Below are 17629 nucleotides of genomic sequence, written 5' to 3' on the forward strand. Positions count from 1 at the left end.
CATCTGTACCCCCTGCCACTAGCTCCCCTCCAAGTGCCTGCCCAGAAGAGGTAAGAGAAAGCTCTGCCCCGACACTCCACACCCCTCATGACATACCCAAATCCCTCCATGTATCATCACTCCTGTAGCTGATTCCCAGGAAGTGATGGTGGCATCTGATAGTGACCCAGATGTGTTTTCTTGGATCCTTCAGGAGATCCGTAAGGAATTCTGTAGGTTCCGAGAGGCTCATTCCAAAGAAATGGCCACCCTTAATGCCTTGGGTGCAGCCATATTGTCTGCGTTAGCTCAGCGTCCCACGTAAACCATTGTCCATTGTGTCTTCTTGTCTGTCTTCCTTCACTGTTTCCTCTGCGACCCCTGATGTTTGCAGCTCCTGTGGGTAGCAGAGGATCTCAACATTGCGGAAAAGAACAGTGAGGATGAGCAGTTACTGGACTGTGTTTGGACTGTGGACTTTTTGTTTTCCTCATGTACATAGACTGGTTCCCCTGACGCCTCCTGACGTGTTTTATTTATTTAGCCCAATCCCATCCAAGTCCCCTTGCTCTTTCTGGCTGAAGACCATAATTAGATGTACTTTCTCCCTTTCCAATGTACAGTTTTTACTCATTCATTTCATGATATATGTTGGACATGGCCCTTCTTAAGGGATTTCCCGTAAAACATATTTTTTCCTCCTGATTTTTGCTGACTTTCTATCATGACCTTAGTACTATAAGCACTTAAACACTTTGATGCCCTTCCTACACATGCTAGGAAGTGGTGCTTATCTGATTGGTTTAGGTGTGGTACCTGTGAGTACTCTGTAGAAAGGTGCCTCACATACCCAGGGCAGGTACTGCACTGGCTACTCGTGGGCCACAGTCCTGATTGTGCCACCCACTAGAATAGCCTTTATACATGTTTCAAGCCTGCAATTGCAGGCCTTTGTGTGCTCAGTTACACTTATGTTCAGGTTGGCATTTCTAGAGCATTAGCCAATGCTGAGTGGGTGGCTCACTACCACTAGGACACCCCTAGGGTAAGCCCTGAGGTGTGGAGAAAGTGGTAAGGGAAAGGCAGGACAGGTGCACATGTGTGCTGCCTGCCCAGTTACTGAATAATGCCCATGTGAGTTTTCCCTACCTAGGAGTTCTACTCTTCCCATGGGTCAACACGGGAGAATTGCTGAATGACTTTTAAACTACAGTTTTAGCTTACAGCAAGGAGTAGCCTCATGGTGGTTTTGGCTCATTCTCTTTTCATGGCTTTAGGACTCTGGGTGCAGTCCCTCTCTAATTCAGTCTGAAGGAACATGAACCCTTCCTTGGCTTGCTAGAAAGTGGTGCTTACTAATTGGATTAGGTGCTGTACCTGTGAGTACCCTGTAAAGAGGCATACCACATACCCAGGGCAGGTACTGCACTGGCTACTCATGGGCTGCCGCTCTGATTGTGCCACCCACAAGAAGAGCCTTTTAAACATGTCTCAAGCCTGCCATTATGGGCCTTGTGTGTGGGAATTTGCACTTATGCTTAGGTTGACCTTTCTAAACCGTTGACCAATGCTGAGGGGGCTTTTCACTAACACTAGAGCACCCCTGGGGAGAGCCCTGAGGGGTGGAGCAAGTGATAAGTGAAAGGCAGCGTGGGTACATATGTGTGTTCCCTGCACAGGTAGTGAAGGATCCCCATGTGCGTTCTCTCTACCTATTAGGTTTGTTCTCCCCATAGGTTAAAATGGGGGTATGGCTGAGATTACTTGGAGCAACAGTGGTGGTTTCCTATGATTGGATTCACAATGACAAACCTCCCTCGTGGTGATGATGGATTTGTCATTCATAGCTTAGAAATGCCACTTCTAGAAAGTGAGCATTTCTCTGCTGTAAACTCTTTGTGTGTCTTTTAGTTTGACTCCAGTCCACATTGGAGGCTGGATTGGTAGGAAAGGTTTTGACACTTACAGGCACATGCATCAAACCTTTTTGCGATCGCAAACGGTGCGAATCGCAAAAATGGTCCGTTTGCGATCGCAAAATACCGTGTAGCAATGCATCAACTGTATATTTGCGAAAACACAACTTTTCGCAAATATAAGGAATCGCAAAAAATTCTGCGATTCAAATTGCGATTCGGTATTAGCGTCTCCCAAATAGCAAATCGCAAACAAAGAATCGCATGAAAAATCGCAAATAGCGATTTTCATAAAAATAGCAATTTTGCGAGAGCTAAATAAGAAGGATCCCAACCAGGTGGTAATCATGAGTACAAATCAGAGACAGCTGAAAATCAACTAAAACCTATTTAAACACAGCCAGAATGAGCTAGCACTTTTCACAATGGCAGAGATTTACCTGATGGCGAGGAGGATGAGGCTGCAGGCTGCCGGACAGAGACGGAGGCGAATAAATGAGCTCATTTTCAGAGTCCGCATTACTTTGCTAGGACAGTGAGAGGATGAGATCTACGATAAGTATAGGCTCAATGCAGCAATGATCCATGATCTAATCAATGAATTGGACCCCATTCTGCAACGACAGACACGTAGGACCAATGCTATCCCAACGCATGTGCAGGTCCTATGTTGCCTACACCTACTGGCATCAGGCAGTTTTCAGGGGGTCATTGCTGTAGCGGGAGGTGTGTCACAAAGCGCACTTTCAAGAATATTCAAAGCATTCCTTGATGCCATGATGGCCTTGATCGGGTCTCACATCAAGTTCCCTACCACCGCGCTTGGCCTTGCAAAAACTAAACAGGAGTTCTACCAGATAGCTCGCTTCCCACATGTTTTGGGTTGTATTGATTGCACCCACGTGGCAATATGTCCCCCTGCAGCACATGAATATTTATGTAGAAATAGGAAATGTTACCATTCCCTCAATATTCAGGTTGTTTGCAATGCCAAATACATAATCACTGACATTGTTGCGCAATTTCCCGGGAGTGCACATGATTCTTATATATTCAGGCAAAGTGGCATACACACCCGTCTTGTCAGGGGAGAATTTGGAGAGGGACATCCGCTTGGTAAATATGTGTAATTGTTTCTCACTGTCATTGTACGTATGTCAATGTCAAACTGCCACTGACCCTTTGCTTCCTTACATGTAGGTGACAGCGCATACGCCTTGCGTAATTACCTCATGATGCCTTACCTCAATCCCACATCTGCCAATCAACAGAGGTACAATGCAGCACATATTTCAACAAGGAACATCATAGAGCTCACATTTGGGCTGCTGAAGAGCCGATTCAGATGTCTCCATAAGACCGGTGGAGCACTGCAGTACAACCCTGAACAATGCTGCAAGATAGTAGCAGCATGTGCCATGCTGCACACTATTGCGACAAAGGGAGGAATGGAAATCGAGGTGTCTGACAGCGAATCGGAGGATGGGAACCAGCAAGTGCCACACCACCATGCAGCACAAGGGGCAAGTGCAGCAGAAGGGCGTAGGAGAAGATTGGAAATCACACAAAATTATTTCTGAGGTGAGTAATGATGACACAGAAACTTTATATTGCAATCAAAGTAATCTTTAATTAAATAAAAATGTCATGAGTGTTGAAGCACACTTTTAATGTGACCAGTGTAATGGACATAAGTGGTTTGCAAATGAAAATTTACTTGTAAGTCAGTAAAAAGTCAGATCCCAACAATGGTTACGTCACCATAGTGGAATGTAATTGTACATGCCAGTCTAGCGCTTTCTACCAGGAACACCCAGACGCCTGTCAGAGCCAGCATGGTCATCCCTAATGTTGGAAGCGGAGGGGGTACTGTTGCGTGTGTTGCGTCTTCCTGCAATAGCGACTGGCATTGCCAAACTACTTAGGCTTGAGGCACCCTCACTACCCTCTTCCGGCGTGGAAATGTTTGCCGCAATTGTGGAAGCATTAAGCAATTCTACTGCATTGGTCACCTGGTCCAGTGCTTTAGCCACATCGCCGCTCCAATGGCACATTTCTGTTTGCATGGTCACAGACCTACGGGCCAGCCTATTGTTCGATTTAGCAAACATTTTGAGGTGCAGCATTAGTTCATGATGCTGTCTTTTCTGGGATACATTTCCCTCCTGCATCACCTTGCTCAGTTGCTGCACACTATCGGACAGTACTGCTATGTTGCTTGCCATCATGCCGATTTGTAATTGCACTGCACGTGTGTTTTTTGTCTGCAGGCGCTGCATACGGAGCATCTGTCCCTCAAGACCACCCCAGACATCAATTGGTTGCTCCTCCTGCTGTGTCCTGGGTGCTCTTCCTCTTCTACGCCGGACTCTGAGATTGGTTCTGTGGACCTGTGGAAGTGGGCTGGCCATGGCTGGCACCTGGTGTTGCATCAGCCTCATCATCACACTCCATGGTGACTAGTGATGGGACAGTTGCCCTGCGTGAGTTTGTGGCACGTGACGGATTTATTGGCACCACGGGTGTGTCCATATGTTCACCTGCGCTGGTGTCCTGCATGTCCGGGGAATCACTATCCACAGATTCTACACGTTGAGCATCTGTGAGGTGAAACAGTGCAAAACTGCATTATTTAATGTCTGTGATGTCATGTCACAGTAATATATTTTTGGCTTTGTTAATGAATTGATAATATATTAAACTATTTTGAGTTGTTCCTCTGAGATTTGTCATTGTAACTGCTTGACCTGACTACATCTCCCATAATGCACCTCCCCTTATGAATACATTGTGTACTGGATGTTCAGAGTGTGCACTTGGGCTGTACTGTGGTCATGTTCTACCTTTAAATTTTGGGAAAATGGTAACATGCATTCATCTTACCTTCAGATGTGTTTGCTGCTCCGGACGTGTCAAGCTGGGTCACACCAACAACAGCTTATGGCTGGATGGTGGATTCGACCAAGTCCTCCATGGGAGTGTCCCCAGTGTCTGTTGGTGTTCCCCCTCCTGTCTTCTTTGCCTCCTTGAGCCGGTCAGCAATGCGCATCTTAGCCTGACTGCGCAAGTCGTACCATTGTTTTTTCAGTTCTTCAATGGTGCGATGTGTCACCCCAATGGCATTGACCCTGTTTTGGATTCGGAGCCAGATTTTTCATTTCTCCTGCTCTGCCACTTTTAATGATGACTTTCCAAACAGCTTATCATGGCTGTGGACTACTCCCTCAATGAGGGTGTCAATTTCTTTTTCTGCAAACTTGATTTTCCGCTTCCTGCCTGTTTGGCTCTCCTCTGCTGTTTGTGAGGCTTCCATTTGGTTGAGAAGGTGTTTCTAATGTCTCTGTCCCACTCCTGTTCAGCTCCCAGAGCCAGCTCCCTCCTCTCCCTGAGACTGTGCACTGAAAATGAGGCTGGAGCTGCTCACTTCCTGGTTCTGATGTCATCAGGATGCATCAAAATGCGACTTCGGTAATTGCGATTTCGCAAATAGCAAAATCGCTAATAGCGAGTTCGCAATTGCCGGAATCGCTATCATATTTGCGATTTTTAGCGATTATTTATTTTCTCGCTATTTTTTTGGTGCATCGCGTTTTGCGAGTCTTTATTTGCGATTCCTTAAAAATCGCAAATAAGGACTTGCAAATTTTCTCTTTGATGCATGTGCCTGTTAACCTCTGGGAAGCCAGGTCATGCCCCCCACTAAAGATTAAGATCTGCATTTCAAGGACTCATGGCAAACAGGTGTGAAATTCAGGGGAGACAGCTGTGGTTCAAAGGAGAATCCTCTGAACCACCCCGACTTCAAAGGCACACTACAGTATAACTACTGGTGCCATACTTTAGCAGAGCAGATATATACTTGTCTGGAAGTGGGATCAGATATCCTGGACTGAGTGGTGCACACTGCCAGAGGAATCGGTTGTGTACAAGGAAGAGACTACCATCGGAAGGGAGTGTGCACCCTCCCTGAATAGTGTCTGGCCTCAAACCGATCCTGCATCTAAGCAGTGTGGCCCCTGCATTGTGGGGCCTCAGTACATCTAAGTGTCTTGTTCGTGGTGAGGGGATTCCCCTGTTGTGTGCGGCTCGCTTCGCCGTCCATGCTGCATCTCTCTCGTGCAACACGCCGACTGCTTTCTCATTGCATGCGTGTCCGATTCACAGGTTGCGACCCTTGGAGGGAAGGCGCATCCATAGTATTGACTTATTCTATCTCGTGCAGCACTACTGAACTTGTGACTTTGTGTGCGGGACCGGATTGTCTGGTGCGACTCATATAATCTCACACCAGATGTTGTGCCACATTCCAGGGCGGTACTGCGAATCCGACTGTGGGTTGATTGTAACCAGATTGTTTGGTGTGACCCGTACCATTTCATACCAGATGAAGTATGGAAAACCTGACTGTGGGTTTATTGTGACCGGATTGTCTGGTGCGACTAAAATCATTGTGCATCAGATGTTGTGCTTCATTTTAAGGGAGGTACGGTGAACCCAACTTTTAGTTCAATGTGACCGGATTGTCTGATGCGACTTGTATCACCGCGCAACAGACATTGTGCCTCATTTCCAGGGAGGTACGGAGAATCCAACACATGGCTCATTGTGACCCGGATTGTCTGGTGCGACTCGGATCAACGGGCACCATACAATGTGTATCACTTCCTGTGAGGTGGAGGGACAGCTGCAGCCGTAATTCACCGAGTGTTCCATCTTGCCCTCAGTGTGGCTAAACAACTGCCCTTCCCGCACCGGGCCAACGACTTTGTGTTGCCAAGAACTATCGCCTAGATCGGGCCTGGGTGCTAAGAGTAAGTAACTGGGCTCATTAACACTTCTGAGAGCAATCAGAAGCGGGTTGAGAGACTGCGTGAACCTCCTGTTCTTTGCAGAACAGGGCTGGTGCCTGAAGGCAAATTAAGGGATCTCTTGATTGAACTGGGACAGCCACTAGCTCGTTTCTGCTTTACATAAAGTGGGTGAACTTCCAGAGTGGTGGCCAACCCATGATTTGTCGAATGTTTTCTGGTTACCACTGATTTGAGCGCAATTTGTTCTGTTGTTTGTAGGGATGCATTATAATCATGAGTTGTTCGCGCCTGCATATAATCCTTTATTTTTTGTCATTAGATTGTGTACTGTAATAAGGTAAAAAAGTGAAGTGTTAAAGGTATTTCAGTGTATACGTGAAGAATACCAATGTTGAAATTATATGTGACTAGAAGAAAACGTTAATTTGTAGAGCTGTACTTGTGGCTAACAAGACTTTCATGATTAGTGTGATTATGTAATTTATTGATTTAAAAGTGCACCGTAAAGATGTTCACTTATGCATGTGCCTTGTGAAGTAAATGTGCTGTTTCTTCTTTTGGCCGAATTCTGTAGGCCTAACGTGTATTTTTCCCTGGTCGCTCTCACGCTAAGATTTGCTAGAAGAATTCATGTGCATGTAGGATTTGTCTTTCTATTGTTTCTGTTGCAGGTGGAGAAATTCATCCTTGTTAGTTAGAATAATGTCTTTATTTTAGGAGTTAGGCTTACGGAGGAAGGAATACATTTGAGCAGCGATACGGATGTATGACGTTACAACGCATACTTTTACAATGCATGCACTTACAACGCAATTTTTACAACGCAACATCCACTACAACGCATTCCATTACATCGCATGACACTACAACGCATTTTTAAAAACTACCTTTACAACGCATTCCATTACAACGCATACTACCTTTACAACGCATACAATTACAACGCATAATATTACATTGCATTTAAGGTAAGTATTGGATAGTATAGGGGTAAAAATTACTATTCTAACTCCAGGGGGTGCAACAGTAGGGTAAGTGTTGGATAGTATAGGGGTAAAAATTACTATTCTAACTCCAGGGGGTGCAACAGTAGGGTAAGTGTTGGATAGTATAGGGGTAAAAATTACTATTCTAACTCCAGGGGGTGCAACAGTAGGGTAAGTGTTGGATAGTGTAGTGTAATATTATGCGTTGTAATGGTATGCGTTGTAAAGGTAGTATGCGATGTAATGGAATGCATTGTAAAGGTAGTTTTTAAAAATGCGTTGTAGTGTCATGCGATGTAATGGAATGCGTTGTAGTGGATGTTGCGTTGTAAAAATTGCGTTGTAAGTGTAGTGCGTTGTAAAAGTTGCGTTGTAAAGGTTGTTCGCCCAGCGATACTGATAATGTGGAACAGTGTTCTTTCTCACCGGAGAGAGCCTTGGAATCAAGGTCATCGATCCAAGGCCTGGGAGCATTGTTGGAGAGTTACCTATAATCAATCAATCAATCAATCATGGGTCTGTTGAGTGCGACTACTCACCCGTGAGGGTCTCAAGGCGCTGGGGAGGGGGGGAGGTGCATGTTCCAGTCAATCAAAGAGGAGGACTGTCGAAGAGCCTTGTTTTGAGGTTTTTTTTGTGTAGACGGGGATTGATGCCGTCTGTCTGAGGTGGATCGGTAGGGTGTTCCAGGCTCAGGAAGTGAAGAAGTAGATGGAGAGGCCTCCCGATCTGGACTTCTGGAGCGGGGGACCACGGCGTAAGAGAGCTGGGCTGATCGTGGGGTCCTTTGGGGTGCGTGGAATTCGAGTCGGCTATTCAGGTATGCAGGTCCAGTATTGTGGAGGGCTTTGTGTGCGTGCATGAGAATTTTGAAGGTGATTCTGGCCTCGATAGGGAGCCAATGGAGTGTGTGTGCAGGTGCTGGGAGATGTGGCAGTGTCTTGGCAGGTTGAGGACCAGTCTTGCGGCGGCGTTCTGGATGGTTTGTAGCTTGCGGGTGAGTTTTTTGTTTATTTGGGCATAGAGTGCGGTGCCGTAGTCAAGTCTGTTGGTAACAAGGGCGTGAGTGATGGTCTTTCTGTTCTCGAGAGGGATCCATTTGAAAGTCTTGCGTAGGAGGCAGAGGGTGTGGAAGCAGGAGGATGCGACGGAGTTGATCTGGTGGTCCATTTTGAGTTCAGAGTCCAGGATGATTCCACGGTTGTGTGCATGGTCCGTGGGGGTGGGTGGGTTTCCAAGGGCGGGGGGCCACCACGTGTCATTCCAGGCATTGGGGCGTGGACCCATGATGAGTACTTCTGTTTTTTCAGTGTTGAGTTGTAGGCAGCTGCTTTTCATCCATTTGGTGACTGCTTCCATACCTTCTTGAAAATTGTGCTTGGCTGCATTGGGTTCATTGGATAGGGAGAGGATGAGTTGGGTGTCGTCTGTGTATGAGACAATGTTGAGTCCGTGTGTTCTGACGATGGGGGCGACCGGAGCCATGTAGACTTTGAACTGCATGGGGCTGAGTGAGGATCCCTTGGGGACTCCGCAGGTGGTTGGTGTAGGGTCCGAGATGAAAGGAGGGAGTAAGACCCACTGCGTTCTGCCGGAGAGGAAAGAGTGGGTCCAGTCGAGGGCCTTTTCCCAGATCCCTGCGTTGTAAAGTCTGCGTGTTAGGGTGCGGAGAGAGACTATGTCGAAGGCCGCTGAGAAGTTGAGGAGGATGTGGTTTTTTCCTGAAACTGGAGTGGGAGGGGTCGAGGATGTTGTGCTCTTCGATGAAGGTGGTGAGTTGTCTGTTGATGGCTTTCTTGATGACTTTTTCTGGGAACGGGAGCAGGGAGATGGGTCTGTAGTTTTTTAGGTCAGTAGGGTCCGCTGAGGGCTTCTTCAGGAGACGGTTGATCTTGGCATGCTTCCAGTCATCGGGGAAAGAGGCGTTCGCAAGGGAGCGGTTGATGGTGTAGCGAAGCATGGGTGCGATGGTGTCAGTGGCTCTGTTGAAGATGTGGTGGGGGCAGGGGTTCGTAGGGGCCCCAGAGTGGATTGACTTCATCGTCTCCAGCATGTCTTCGGTGGTGAGGGCTGTCCAGCTGTCAATCGTTGGCTTCAGGGTGTCAGGGGTGGATGGTGAGGGTTTAGTGTGTTGGCTGTCTTCGTCAAAGTTGTCGTAAATGTTCTTGATCTTGTGGTGGAAGAAGGTGCTGAGTTTGTCGTAGAGGTCTTAAGAGGGAGGGATGTCTGTAGACTCGCTGGTGGGTTGGGCGAACTCCTAGATGATGCTGAAGCGCTCTTTGCTGTTGTGCGCGTGTCTGGAGATTCTGTCTTTGATAGCTGTTTTTCTCGTATTTCTGATGAGCTGGTGGTGTGCGTGGGTGGCGGCGTGTTAGACCTGGCACCTTGGCGTGGGTCTCCCAGCCAATTTTGCTGTTGCTTCATGTGTTTTTGCTGGTGTTAGATGCTTTGCGCACTGTGCCACTGCTGTCCAGTACCACCGTGCAAGTGCTCCCTATTGTAAATTGATGTATGAATTAGTGATTCCATGATGATGATGATGATGATAGAAAATTTATATTGCGCAAGACAATAACCCGCAGGTATCAAGGCGCCTAACAAAACAAAGATGGAAATGTACATCCTTACACGTAGGCTCGCAGGAAGAGGCGAGTTTTAAGGGCACTTCGGAATATCTGTAGGGAGGGTAGGGACCTGAGATCCAAAGGAAGATCATTCCACCATTTAGGAGCCAGAGTGGAGAAAGCCCTGCCACCCCACTTGGCTCTTCGTATGCGGGGGACTGTCAGGAGCAGTTTCCTGGAGGAACGCAAGTCCCTTCCAGGAGTATAGTGGGAGATGATAGAACCAACTCCCGTGTCGCTGTTCTTTGCAATGGCTCTATAGGTCATGCATAAGACTTTGAACCGTACTCGGTGCTCTACCGGTAGCCAATGCAGCGCTTTCCTGGCCAGCGTGGCCGAGGAGCGTCTGGGAACATCCAGAACAAATCTGGCTGCGGCATTCTGGACTACCTGCAAGCCCTGTAGAAGGCTCCTATTTAGCCCCGCATACAGCGCATTACAGTAGTCCAGTCGTGAGCCGATGAGAGCAACAGCTACTTGCTTTCTGGACTGCTGAGAGAGATATTTCCTGATTCTTCGCAGGGTGTGAATTAGGCCCTAACAGGTAGAGATGGTTCTACTAACCTGTCCGCCCATATCCAGGGCAGGGTCTATCATCACCCCAAGATTCCTAGTAGATATCGTGGGGGAAGGGCACACTCCTAGCGAGTCAGGCCACCAGCTGGCTGACCAGATGTTCTCTTTCCCTCCAAACACCATCACCTCAGTCTTCTCCCCATTCAGTTTGAGTGAATTCTGGACCATCCACTGACCAACCACCTCCATACAAGATCTAAAATTGGAGGCAGTTGGTACATCTGAATGGGAAAGAGAGACGAGGATTTGGGTGTCATCTGCATAGGAGACTACCTCCATCCCGAAAGTTCTAATTAATCTGGCTAGTGGGGTCACATAGATGTTAAATAGGGTCGGACTGAGGGCCGACCCCTGCGGGACCCCACATAGCACCGGTCGGGATGGAGAGAGGAACTCCCCCAGCTTGACTCTTTGTTCCCCTCCTTCAAGGAAGGAGGTCAGTAGATCTAGAGCTGCGTCCTTCACCCCCACTTCCCTCAGACGATATGTAAGTACTGAGGGGGTGAGGGTATCAAAGGCCGCAGTTAGATCCAACAGGACCAGGAGGGTGGTCTGGCCCCCATCCACTCTAGTGCGGATTTTATCAAGCACAATAGTGAGGGCTGACTCAGTGCTGTATTCCCTCCGGAATCCATGCTGGGAGAAGTCCAAACAGCCCGAGCCTTCCACAAAGGCAGCGAGATGCTTGTTTAGATGTGCCTCAAGTATCTTCGCAGGGGCTGGGAGCAGTGAGATCGGACGGAAGTTTTTTAGGACCTCCGGATCAAGGGAAGCCTTCTTTAACAAGGGTTTCACTACTGCTCTCTTCCACTCCAAGGGGAAGACACCATCCCTCATAACTAGATTCATGATTTCTAGTAGAGGCGGTAGGAGGGTTTCCCTACACTGCTTAATAATCTTCAAAGGGCAGATATCTAGGGGGGAGCCAGATTTGGTTTTATTAAGCAAGATCTCCAGATCTTGTAAGACCAGCGGGGGAAAAGAGTCCAGGGTGCTCAGAAGGGAGATGTCTGGGGTGGTCCTATTCATCTCAACCAGAGCAGGGGGCCCACTGATCGAGGCTCTTTGTACCTCAAGAGCCAGGTAGATATCCTGTATTTTGGTATGAAAAAAGGAAGCGATATTATCACATAGATCTTGCGAGGGTACAACAGAGTCAGGCGTTTGTAGGTTGACTAAGGAGTCAACGATTCTAAAGAGCTCCTTCGGCGAGGAGAGCGAAGTTGTCATGGCCACAAAGTAATCTTGTTTGGCCTGCACAATCTCAGTCTTGTATTTCCTGACCAGGAGTTTATGAGCTTCCTTATTCTTGAGGTCCCAACCTGAATGCCAGAGCCTCTCCATCCTCCTCACTTCTTGCCTGAGGAGTCTGAGGGATTCCGAATACCATGGGGCAGAGGGTCTCTTCCTGGCTCGACGACGGGTCTGTAATGGGGCCAATTCATTCAGGGCCTCAGTGATAACCTGTTCAAAATGACCAACCGCGGTCTGAACACTATCCATACCCGTAGTAGAAAGGCTGACAACCCATGGCGAGAGGGAGTCATTACTGATATTCCTAAAATTTCTGCCAGTTCCCACTGTGTGTTTCCCTATTTTACTTCCATCCATCCGAGGGCATTCCAAGAGGAATGGGACCGCAAGGTGATGGACAGATGTACCGGATCCTTGACGGTCAGACGATGGTCATTAGAGAAAATACCATCGAGAGTGTGGCCTGCACGATGGGTAGCCCCGCGGACTCGCTGCGTGAGTCCACAGGACGCCAGAGCATCAATAAGACACGAGGTATCTGATAAGTCAAGCCGTTCTAAATGGTAATTGAAATCACCTAGAATGGAGAAGTTTTCTCGACCAAAGTAGGGTTCCAAAAACTGGAGGAAGTTATGCATGAAATCGGTCCTCGGGCCAGGAGGTCGATACAGCAGAATTCCGTTGAAAAAAGGGCATTGCCCTTCCTTTACCGTAAAGTAGAAAGCCTGAACGCTATCCGGAAAATCGGGTATAGGTACTGTGTGGCATTGCAGGTGGTCTTTATAGAGGATAGCTATCCCCCCTCCCACTCGTCCTTGTCTGTCCAGTCTGGCCAGGCAGTACCCTTCCGGGACCGCTTCAGTCAGATCAGGACCAGATGAGTCTTTAGCCCACGTTTCAGTGATAAACACTAGGGCAGGCTTTCTATCCAAGACCATCTCCCTAAACATTACCTTATTTTTGACCAGGGAGCAGGCATTGATCAGGATGCCTTCTACTCCCACTGTCCTGGGTCTGATGACGGCAGGGTGGTCAAATGAGGGGTGAAGGGGAACAGAATTACCAGACAGACGTGTATGGTGGCAGCCACATCGTAGGGGGCAAAGAAGTTCGTCTGGTTCATAGGTATGCGAGCACCTCAAACTACGAGGTTTCGGGGGAGGAGCCAAGATGGCGACCGGAGCAGACGCTTGAGCGCCCGGCTCCGCCGGCCCTTGGCCTCGGACTATCATCCTGATTCCTATCCTCGCCGATTTTCGAGGTACAACGTGCGCGACGACGCGCTGACCGCGCCGCCGCTTTCCCGGAGTCTGAGCCCGCCCGGATGCCGGAGCTCTTGGTGCCTTTGTTCTCCGCGCTGGACCCCTGCTCCATTGTGGCCTTGGCCGGCCCCCTGGAAGCTCCGCAGTCACTGGACCCCCGGCGCAAATCTGAGCCCCGCGGCCCCGATCCCGCCTCACACCACGGACTGTCGCCAGACGAGCCGGGGGAGAGACGCCCGGACACCTCCTTCACCTTTCACCTGACGGGCTGGAGCTATAGGGTAAGCCCCGGTGTGGCGGGTCTCCTGCCCCGCTCTGTGGCCCGCGCTGTGGAAGGCTGCAGACCCCCTTCTTCTATTGCCTAGTCGGCTGCAAAGAGAGTCCGAGGGAGGGGAAGCGACTGTTGGCTTTCACCTGTTGCGGCGCAGACCTGCGGGGAATTGCCTCCTTGTTACGATCCCCCCCCTGGCCACTGTACCGTTCAGCGGTAAAACATGGCGTTGATTGCCTGCTCGCTGCTGGGGGGTGATGCTCCGGTCTCGCCCGCTGCCCGCTTCGCCCTCCCTCTACCAGACTCCAGCTCCACAGTGCCGTCCCGGATTGCTGCCGATGTGGGGGCGCAGCTTCCGCTGACATGCGGCTCCGTTCTGGCTGCCCTGCGGGACTTTCGTCTGCAATTGTGTGTTGGCTTGCAAACGCTGAGTGAGCGGTTCGACTCCATACTGTCGGCTGCGGGTCGTGAGCGCCCCGTTTGTTCTCAACAAGACGTGGGTCTGCCAGTGCTTCTGTCCTCTTGCGGGGACGCAACGACTGGGTATAACCGTGCTACACTGGTGTCTGCATCTGGCTTTCCCGGCACCCAGGATCAATCGATCTCCTGCTCAATTGTGGACACTTTGTTTCCCCGTTCATTGCTGCCTGCTTTGTTGTTGCCTGCCTCACCGCGCCCGCAAGAGTATCCAGCTGAGCGACACCTGACGTCCTCGAGGAACCGTTCACGGTGGCCTACGGCTTCTTTTATGTGGAACTCCTGTACTTTACAGGCCAGGTCTGGATTTTATATGGTGCACAAGGGGACCTCAATAGATGATCGGCGGCCATTTTGTGACTCTACTTCTCCATCTTCTCCCCAGCGGCCATATTGTCTTTGTCTGCACGGGCTGCGGGGCCTTCATGTGGGGGCTAGTCTAATCTTACGCCCGCGATCGGGCCAGGGCTAGATTGATTTCTATCACCATGGTTTCACGGATGGGCTGGACTGGGACTGGAACTGTCTGCATATGTTGTGCGCACTCGTCGCGAATTGTCTGCCTTCATTATATTGTTGTGACACGTTATCTTCACACGACCGCCTTTGTGTGTAGTGGGTTCTCAGTGTGTGGAGGCGTAGTTGGCCGATGGTTTCGGGCGCTCCGAGGTTACGTGGGCTCCTCCCCGCTTTCTTCTTTATTTTCTTATTTTCTTTCCTTTATTCCTACTTTCTCTCTTGTCTATATTTCGGGTTCATTGGGCGACAGGCACTATGCTGGGGGGGGGGGCAGGCCGTAGCCTCCGCATTGGTGTAGGGTGGGGGGGTAATTTACTGTTTCTTTTTAGTTCTATGGGCCTTTTTCTTCTATGTCTCTGCGCTCTCCTTGTTTCCGATTCGGGGTCCGGGTGTGGGGTGGATTGAGTGGGGGCGGCTTTGGAGGGGTGCGTATTTACTCATGTGACTATCCTGTTATATAACTGCATCGCCTCACTGTCTGAGATTTTCTATGGCCGTTTTTAATGATGCTGCTGCTCTCCCGTGTGATGAAGCCATCTTGCGGACTCGAATCTCCTTGGTTCTATCCTCTACTGACTTTTTCCTCGATAAAATTATTTTGAAAACCTTAAAATTAACCTTCACTTCTCCTTCCCCTGGTGTCAAGGATCTCTCCAGTGTATAACTCCTGAATCGTTGCTAATCTTGACCATTGATGCACAGGGGATGTAATGTTTGTCTCAGTGCTTAACCGTTTTGTGGCCGGCCTGATGGTTGTAGGCCCGTATTTGTTCTTTTAATATGCACAAATAAAGGTTTTTAAAAAAAAAAAAAAAAAAAACTACGAGGTTTCAGGCGTAGCATCTCCTGATGAGTACACCTACACGAGGAGGCAAAGGCCTCGTCTAAGTCCAGAGTCCAGCCGCTCAGCGCGTCCTCAACGCGGACGGGCGCAGACGGGCTGGACTCTGGCGTGACTCCGGCATCACTGTGGCGTCCCCGATGCGCGTACACGCTGCGCGTCATACCCAACTAATTAAGTAGGGCTCTAGCCAGTCCACGTGTCGGCTCCAGCGAATGGCTGAGGAGTGCTTCTAAGACCCACCCAAGATGGCGCCCCAGGTAAACAGAGCGCGGGGACCGGGCCGCCCAAATGGCGGTGAATGCAACAGAATTTTATAGTGCAGAGATGCGGTCCGGGTCTAAGAACACAGGTAGGGGCGACTATGAAATATCTAAGCAATTCTGAACTAATTATTAAAACCGAGGTAGAAGTGGGTAAAATGAAAAGAACAAAAACGACAAAACAGGGCTTTTAAAATTAAGCAGGCATCTAACAAGTAGCGCTATGTGCAAGGCGATATCCAAACAGAAGTGAGGCTCTCTCCTACCCGCCTTAAGTACGCGCTCCAAATACAGCCTCTAGCCAGTCCACGTGTCGGCTCCAGCGAATGGCTGAGGAGTGCTTCTAAGACCCACCCAAGATGGCGCCCCAGGTAAACAGAGCGCTGGGACCGGGCCGCCCAAATGGCGGTGAATGCAACAGAATTTTATAGTGCAGAGATGCGGTCCGGGTCTAAGAACACAGGTAGGGGCGACTATGAAATATCTAAGCAATTCTGAACTAATTATTAAAACCGAGGTAGAAGTGGGTAAAATGAAAAGAACAAAAACGACAAAACAGGGCTTTTAAAATTAAGCAGGCATCTAACAAGTAGCGCTATGTGCAAGGCGATATCCAAACAGAAGTGAGGCTCTCTCCTACCCGCCTTAAGTACGCGCTCCAAATACAGCCTCTAGCCAGTCCACGTGTCGGCTCCAGCGAATGGCTGAGGAGTGCTTCTAAGACCCACCCAAGATGGCGCCCCAGGTAAACAGAGCGCGGGGACCGGGCCGCCCAAATGGCGGTGAATGCAACAGAATTTTATAGTGCAGGGATGCGGTCCGGGTCTAAGAACACAGGTAGGGGCGACTATGAAATATCTAAGCAATTCTGAACTAATTATTAAAACCGAGGTAGAAGTGGGTAAAATGAAAAGAACAAAAACGACAAAACAGGGCTTTTAAAATTAAGCAGGCATCTAACAAGTAGCGCTATGTGCAAGGCGATATCCAAACAGAAGTGAGGCTCTCTTCTACCCGCCTTAAGTACGCGCTCCAAATACAGCCTCTAGCCAGTCCACGTGTCGGCTCCAGCGAATGGCTGAGGAGTGCTTCTAAGACCCACCCAAGATGGCGCCCCAGGTAAACAGAGCGCGGGGACCGGGCCGCCCAAATGGCGGTGAATGCAACAGAATTTTATAGTGCAGAGATGCGGTCCGGGTCTAAGAACACAGGTAGGGGCGACTATGAAATATCTAAGCAATTCTGAACTAATCATTAAAACCGAGGTAGAAGTGGGTAAAATGAAAAGAACAAAAACGACAAAACAGGGCTTTTAAAATTAAGCAGGCATCTAACAAGTAAACCATGATTGGTTGGTTTGGTTTACCTGTCAGACCCTAGTACAGTGCACCAGGAGTGCCCAGGACTGGTAATCCAAACACTGCTGGTGGGCTTGCAGCACTGGTTGTGCCACCCACAGGAGCAGCCTGTAAAAGTGTGTCTAAGGCCTGCCATTGCAGAACCTGTGTGTAGTCTGGAACTGTCATACTGACTGGGCAAGTGCACCCACTTGCTAGTCCCTAAACCTTCCCTTTTCTTCATGTCAGCCACCCCTATGGTAGGGTCAAGGCCAGGGTGCATTGTAAGTATAAGGTAGGACAAGCCCTAGTGTGTGTGGCATGTCCTAAAAGTGAATTACAGCCATTTTCGTTTTTCACTATTGCAAGGCTCTCTGTTCTCCATAGGCCAGAATGGGCAGTTTGATTATTACACCTTATAATCCTAACTGCCACAGGGAACATGGTAGAAATTCGAGTTTAGTATGCCTGAACTCAGAATGATAAAAACATTCTGTGTTTGAAAATACCACT

Source organism: Triturus cristatus, chromosome 6 (assembly GCF_964204655.1).
Source record: "Triturus cristatus chromosome 6, aTriCri1.1, whole genome shotgun sequence".
In the NCBI taxonomy this organism is placed as follows: Eukaryota; Metazoa; Chordata; class Amphibia; order Caudata; family Salamandridae; genus Triturus; species Triturus cristatus.